Below are 8,386 nucleotides of genomic sequence, written 5' to 3'. Positions count from 1 at the left end.
AGAAGAAATGAACCAAGTTTGATATCTTAATGGGATGAAGTCGCAATATACTTCTTAAAATCTTTGAAATCCTCTTCCATGCATAATATACACAGAGTTCCAGTTTATAACTGTATAAAAAATATCGTTGCAAGGTGATCTCATATATCTAATCTTGTCCCAACATTTTTCTGAAAATCTTTGTCATGCATAAGATAATCATTAACTAGATATAAGTTGAAAAGATGAAGTTACGAGATACTTCAATATACTTATAACTTTTTCGAATACTACTTACCATTGTTCAAGGTATAAATAGTTAATCCCATAGATGAAGCTACAAGACAAAACTTGTCTAGAATCAATCTTTGAAATATCATCAAAATGAAACGAAGTTACGAGATACTTCATTTGATGAAAACATCATTTTAAAAACTCGACCCTGCCAACACTCAACAATCGCCCAATCGTAGCCTTTCTATCGAAGTGCTCTAGGTAGTGTTGCAGAAATATCCAACTGGATGATAAACTCAATACGGGAGTTTGCCGCGCCAGGAAGACCACTCACGATGATCAGTCGAAGTAGTGCAACCCCACAATTTTTTACATGTAGAGGAGAAGAGTCGGATTTACTTATCGACCGAACGTTGGACTCCTAAGGAATGGACCGTCTTAGGGGAACTTCCGGGCCATTTGGGCCAATAAACAAGGCTGGGCCGGCGCCACTCGACAACTTACGCCACTCCTAGTTTAGATGAAATCCATGACTCTGAAATGTAAAGTTCGTCTCCCATTTCCCCAAGTAGGAACTTGTTGATACGACTCTACCAAGAAGTCGCATCTAGTTGGAAAGAAAAACTCACCGATATTTCCCAGGAGATGCCTGTTAGTGGATTAACTTATTCCAAGAATTTTACTTCTCGAATGTTGGGTAAGTAATCAAAAACTCTTTTATCAAAACAGAAACCTTGTTGCCAATATACAAATACATCACGACGCCGGATCCCTCGGATTTTTGAGCGAGTATTTAAATCCCCTTCGAAAGGAAGATCTTAAATTTGAAAACGAGTTTTGGGATCCGCTCTAACTTTCAAAAATAGTTTTGATAAAGTTTGAAAATAATCTCTGGAAATATTTAAAGTAAGAATGATTTGATAGTATCAATCATTTTCCGAATACTTGGCGAATATTGAAATATTATTCTTTAAGAAAATAAAGAATATTTTTTAATAAAATAAGCGGAGTCATAAGTCCTTGAATGAATATTCAAACTAATATTCATTAATATAAAATAAGCGGAGTCATAAGTCCTCGAATGAATATTCAGACTAATATTCATTAAATAAAATAAGCGGAGTCATAAGTCCTCGAATGAATATTCAGACTAATATTCGTTAAATAAAATAAGCGGAGTCATAAGTCCTCTTATGAAATATTCAGACTAATATACATTTATTAATAAAAATAAAATAAGTCTCGTAAGTAGAAACTCTATTCAAATAATTAAACTAGTATTTGATCGTAATAGGAATCTTAAATGAATATTATAAAAAATAATATTCACTTATAATATAAAACTATCGAATAAACATTATTCAATTAATAGTTTTGAAAACTATTTATATATATATGTATAATATACTCGGGAACATCGCCTCCTGGTTTAGAAAAATGTTCATCTCTGGGTCCCCTATACTAAGGGTATACGCAAGTACTGCTTGTCTCTAGCATAGGTATTATGCAGTTTATAATCAATTGAATCAACAATGAGATATCAAGATTACGAAACAGGCATGTATATATATATATCATATCAACATGCTCCAATATATCGCAAGACTTGCTAATAACAACCATGCACTTATCACAAGATAATGCATATACAAATATATACATCACAACAACAGTATAACGGGTAGAAAACTTGCCTGAGCGTTCCGGGGTAGACTTAAGCTTAGAGTGGGTCCGGTAACCTATGAATAACAACATAAGCCGGAATTAGACCACGATCGCTTAAGAAACTAGTCAAAACTCACTCATACCCTAATGGTCGCTTATGGTCGCTTATACGCTTAACGATTTGTGTTAATCGCTCACGTACCCTCGGCTCCACTAATTTTAATAAATTAACCGTTACGAATTTTAAGGCGACTCTTTCGCGAAATTTTACTAACTGCCTTATTCACTTGACATAATTCTCTCATGTTTCGTTTAATCATTTAAGGGTCTCAATTATGGTCTCAAAGTTGCTCGAGGTTTCGGGGTTCGCTCGCGAAATGCCTATACTTAAAATGGTCATTTCTCATCGCTCGTAACTCGGATTTAGGCGAACGACGTATCAAAACGAAGCTCGTAACATGAACTATCTAAATATGGCAAAGGTCAGAATATTACAGTGAGTTCACGGGTCCTAAAGTTAAGAACAAAACAGTCAAAGGTAAATCGGGCATTACGACGGCTATGTTTACGTGATTTCCCAAAATTTTACCAAATTAATTCAACACCAAACCAACATCAATCAATCCCAATACAACCATATGACGTCACTCATCGACCAACATTAAACCATTAAACTAAACCCAAATGTTACCAAGAATCATCAAGAACAACTAGTGCTACTCTTAACTCCCAAAATCATCAAAAACACTTAACAACTAAGATCTCAACATGACAAAACAACTACTACACTTGATCTATCACTCCATCATCATAACCATTTATACCAAACAACTTAATACTAAGATCATGAAGAGTTATACCTTCCTTGAAGCTTTTAACCAATGAAAGATCCTTGGAAAGTCTACGGGAGACTAGATCCACCTTTAAACAACCTTGATCTTTTAATCAAAATCAAGAAACACAAAGTTAGATTTTAAAGTTTCTATTTACCCTAAACTTTTAGAAATTGTTTAACTAGGTAAACCTTGGAATCTTGGATCCAAACTTACAGCATAACTAAGTTATGAATTTGGAAGCTAAGGAAACAAACCTTATAATTTTTCAAGGTGTGTAGCTTGAGTTTAAAAAATCCCTCCTTGTTTTAAGAAGAAAGGTCGAAGCAAATGAAGGAGAAGAAGAAGAAGAAAAATCTTCTTTGATGCTTGCTTGGTTGAATTGTGATTTGAAATGAAATGCTTGGTTAAAAATTAACCTTTCAAAATATCTTTGTTTTTGCTTTAATAAAGTGATGATCTCACCTTGATTACATCATCACAAGGACATTTGTTCAATCCTTATGGTTGGATGATGTCATCCTCCCCTAATCCCTTCGATTAGTGCTTAATTACTTGGCTAATGACCGCTTATTTGTTATACGGTTCGCTTAACTTTCGTTCTCTTTTGTCGTTTGAGGGATCGTATCCGGGATCTTATTACTTGGGTTTCCCTAAACCTTTCTCAATATTTTATATTCCTTTTATGTTCCTCTCTTATAATCCTTGAATTTAAATCCTTTTAATCATGTTACCTTATACTTAATTCTTTCGGTACCTGGTGGATTTTTGAGAAAAATCAAAGTGTTCGAATTTTGATTCTGATGATCTTTACATACACTCATATATTCTACGGAGTACTAATAAGAACTCAGAATATAAATAAAAGAACCCCTACATAGTGTGGCATGATAAATTTCCTTAATCAGCATAATCAGCAAATCTTTAAAAGGATTTGCTGATTACAGTCTCCCCTCATTAAAAGGATTCCGTCCCAGAATCAGATAGAAAACAGTTGGGGATACTTTTATTCCCTAACAATACAACAAGAATTACAGATGGGGGGTTGAATGTAATTATGGCTTCTTTTTGAGATTTATGAAAAATGGTTCTAACTCAATTTATATCTAACTGTTTGATTTGCTAAGTGCGGAATACAGAGTCAAGTTAATCAAACATAAAGTAATAAAAACTCAGATCTTTAAAACTTTCTAGTGGATTTGAATGTATCCACCAGATATATATATATATATATATATATATATATATATATATATATATATATATCAAGAGAACCCTGTGAAGCTTGAATAGCTCACAGCTGCTTTACAAGTGAACAACTAAACTTGCAGAGAAATGCTACAGACAGCTTACAAATGTTTCTCTGAAAATGTGTTTTGCTTAGTCTGTTGTTATTGTTCTACTTGCTACACTTGGTTTATATATCACCAAGTTTACATAGAATAAGACAAGATAATAAAACAAAACCTATCAAGTCTAGCTTCATGCTGCTTCATGACTATATTCCAGCACCTTTGAAAATCTTCACAATTTGCATGGAAATAGTAATGCTTCTTTGTTCTTAAAACCCTGATAAATAGGCTGCCATATTCCTTTTGCAAACACTCGATGCATGTGACTGTGTTGTCACTGTCAAGAGATATTTGAATTGTTCATCCGTCAGGTACATGCTTGTTATCCGTCGGGTAGCCTTGTTGATCATTTGTCAGGTAGCTTTGTTGATCATGCGTCGGGTAGCCATTTATCACTTGACTCTATTTCATTTGTGCAGAATTACAAGACATCTTATATTTACATTTAATCAACCTATTCTGCACATCTACTAGCAGTCTATATGATTCATAAGCTACTACAGAATCTATACAAAGTTGTTTGCAGAAATGTGCTACATTACTTATTGTTACATAAGCTACTCGCCCGATGGATATCAATTAGTCATCCGTCGGGACTATATTGAATCATCCGTCGGGACTATAATTGATCATGCTTCGGGTGCTACAAAATTAACTAAGTAAAATCTACTAATGTGTTTTGTTTAGCTTATTATCAAGTACACAACATATTCCTAACAATCTCCCCCAATTTATGTCTACTGGAATTGTAGCCATAAATTAAGAGAGACGTGATGATAACAAAACAGCCTAAAGATACATATTGAAAAATAGTAGATAAAACTGATAAGTGCTACAAGTTGTTAAAAGTTGAACAATACAAAGTACACAAAGAAATTGCTCATAATTGTTATCAAGATGCTCCTCTAGTCTGAGCAGATAGATCTATTTCCTTGATTGTCGGGATTTCTTCCCAAGCCTTCTGGTGTTTTCTTCAATTTGATTCTGAAGTTGTTTGTGGAATTCAAGTTCATCAGCTTCTGAGAGATTTAGCATTTCCTGCATTTCCAAAAGAGTCTCATTGCTAGAGATACTCAATTGGTCCTTCAATCTGAAAAATCTTCTAACACCTTTGTCATTCATGAACTCCATCAGCCAATAGGGCCTTAGATGCACTATCTTTCCTGTAAAGGGAATAGATAGAGTTTTTGGAAGTGCATCTTTGGCTCTAATACTCCTTAGTTCCTCAATCCTCTTTAGAACTATTCTTTTTGCAGTCACATTGTACCCAAAGTTCTTTTTGAAGGATGAGTAGACTTTATTCAGAACAGATTGGCTTTCGTGGAGAATCCTGTGAAGAGGCCATGTCATCTCTTTCCCTCCCTTGTATCTAAATACCAGTCTTTCAGGAAGATGTCTGTAAGCATCAATTCCTCTTACTTCTTCCAGTTCATCCAAGTAGAGATTCAAGTCTGAAAATTCCTTGATATCACAAATGTATATGAGATCTCTCTTGTTGACTGTGGGTTGGGATTTGGTTAGAGATTTGGATTTGAGAGATACAAGCTTCAAATACCACTGAGGGTTTTGATGTCTGAGTTGTAGTTATAGGCTTTTTGGGAAATTGTTCTTCCAATTCCTCATCTTTAAAGTTCACTTTCCTCTTGGAATGAAGTTTGTATCTAAATCTTCTTTTCTGCTGTGATTCTTCTTGCATTTTCAGATCCTTAGGTTCAGTAATTTCAGTTGGTTGTATAGGAAGCTCTGTTGTGGTTTTTACAGCTTGAAGCTTGGCCAAGATAGCAGCTTGTTCTTTCTTTTGCTTTTGCTTCTTAGCATCCAAAGCAGCTTGCTTCTTTTCTAGCCTGATTCTTTCTTTCTCCTCCTTAGCTTCCACAAACAGTGGGTGTCCAACCACCACACAAATCTCCTTACCATTTCTGTAAATTTTGGCAGTTCTTCTTTTCAATGCTGAATCAGCTGGATCCTTGTAGAATGCAATAGATCTTGACAACAGTTTCTTTTCATCTGGCTTTGGTGTCTCAAACACTGCATCCATAGGATTCTTGTCTGAAAACTTAGGATAATTCCATTTGGCCTTCATGATGAGATCTTTCTTTGGAGATTTGCTACAGGAAGTTTGACCCCTTTGCAGATAGTTCATACTTATATCATTCACAGAGATTTTCATGACTTTAGAGTGATTATTGAAAACTTTGTCTGGCTTCTGTGTAGGGCCAAATATCTTCTGGATGTTCTCATCAATTTTCTTCCAATTGATTGGACTCAATTGCTTCTTCTCAGCTGCTCTCAAATTGGCTGCTGCTTCTTGGATTAGATCAATGCTATCTTTAGCAGGTGACTTTGTGAAAACAATTATTAGCACAATTGCTTTACTTGAATATTGAGCACTTTCTGCTCCCCCTCACTATTTGATTCCCCTTGACTGAATAAGACAATTGAGCTTTCTTTCTCCCCCTTAGAAGAGGTTTCTTTCTCCCCCTTTTTGTTATCAACAAATTGAGTAGAAGAGGAGGTTTGTGCTGCCACTAGCCTTTGAAGCAAGTCTGTTTGTTGTGCTTGGTGTAGATGAATTACTGTTAGAGAGGCTTCCATTGCTGTCATTTTGGTATCTAAGGAATCTATCTTTTCGGCAAGATAAGAATTCTTCCTGAGTTATCTCTTAATGTCAAGCATTGTAGATTCTGGAAGTTTGGAATCCAACCTGTAAGAAATGTCCATTTTCATTTGATCAATTTCACCTTTGAGAGAGGTGACATCTTGAGTATGTTGAAAACCTTGGATTTGTTGTAATTGTAGAGAAGCAAGATGTGCTTGCAGAAGCTTCTTGGTGCTGGCATTTGTTGTTGATTGAAGAGCAGAGTGTGTTTGAATGATAAGTTGGATGAGTGTGGTCTTGAAATGGTGTTCATCACATTTCTTGGAGAAGGCCCATAATGGCATTCCTGATCTAGAACTAGGGTCGACTTCCCCCCATGTCCAATGGCTCTTCTTCACTTTCTGCATCCTCGCCACTAAAGAAATCTTCTGAACCACCAGTCTCATAGTCAATATCACCAGCTGTAGAGGGCAGAGCTGTGATTGCATCCTTTTCTCTTTGCATAGACTGTGTGGTGTGCACCAAATTGAGCATCCTTTCTGCATTGTCATTGCCCTGTCCAGCTAGAAGTTGATATGCTGGAACAGGGTGAGTAAATGTCTAAGCATCTAAGGAAGTAGAATCTATAACAGCTTGACTTTGCTGAAATAGTCCCTCCCTGTTTGCATCCTGGACATTCATTAACTTACTTTCAATGACATCCATCCTTATATCTTCTGTACCTGCATTTCTCTCATTATCTCTATTTTCTTGCATCAAGGTCTCACCTTGGATCCCCACTCTCACACCCTCACCTTCACCATCTAAGGTGGGACTCCTCTCACTCAGTTTTTCCAGTCCTGAAGAAATGGACTGTATTTGATCACTCTTTTCCTCTCCTTTTTCCTGGGAGCAACCCATACTCTCACTCAAATCACTCCCTTCCCTCAGTCCTAAGAGTGATTGCACTACTAAGTCCTCTGTACTTGTAAGAATTGATGAAATTTGAAGCTATGCAGAGACACCCGATGGATGAGGAATATCCATCGGGTTAGCAATTTGACTATGCGACGGATGACTGTTGTTAAGCTTATTGTTAGGGCGAAATCACGCACTAATATTCACGCAAGTATACGCGTTCGCAAGTAATATAGAATACTTTCTAGTTCGTTCCCTCAGAGACTCAGACTAAGTTATTGTCTAATTAAACTCACTCACCAATGTATGATTACTTCTCAATGTTAAGGTAACACTTAAAATTGTTGATTAAATATTAACTATAATTAACTACTTAATTAACCACTTAACTAACACTTCAATTTATCAATAATAAAACACTCATGAGATCACAACTTCATTATTACTTCCTTCTATAGCCATTGTTATTACCTTTAGCATGTGACAGTGATGATATTAATCGAATAACACGAAACTGATAAAAGCCAACTTTCATTGTACTAATACCATTCTACCAAACATCCACAATTAAGATAGAAGTTGAATAGTCATCAATCATGTTGAGTTCCTATATGTCTACAGAAATTGACAACACAACGATTTAAGCACAAGTTATTCCTTTTGATTACATAAGGCAAATAAAACTGTTAGAATTACCCACTAATCATGCACAACGTACATGAACCTATGCTAGCATGGCAAGTTCTAAATCTCAAGATCCACTGTCGCTTCACAAGAGATTAACACCCTATCTTATATGTTCGCGACGCACATAAGACGAATACGCA

Source organism: Apium graveolens, chromosome 10 (genome assembly GCF_009905375.1).
Source record: "Apium graveolens cultivar Ventura chromosome 10, ASM990537v1, whole genome shotgun sequence".
Classification (NCBI taxonomy): Eukaryota; Viridiplantae; Streptophyta; class Magnoliopsida; order Apiales; family Apiaceae; genus Apium; species Apium graveolens.
The sequence above is the reverse complement of the archived record's forward strand: the minus strand, read 5'-3'. Positions refer to the sequence as shown.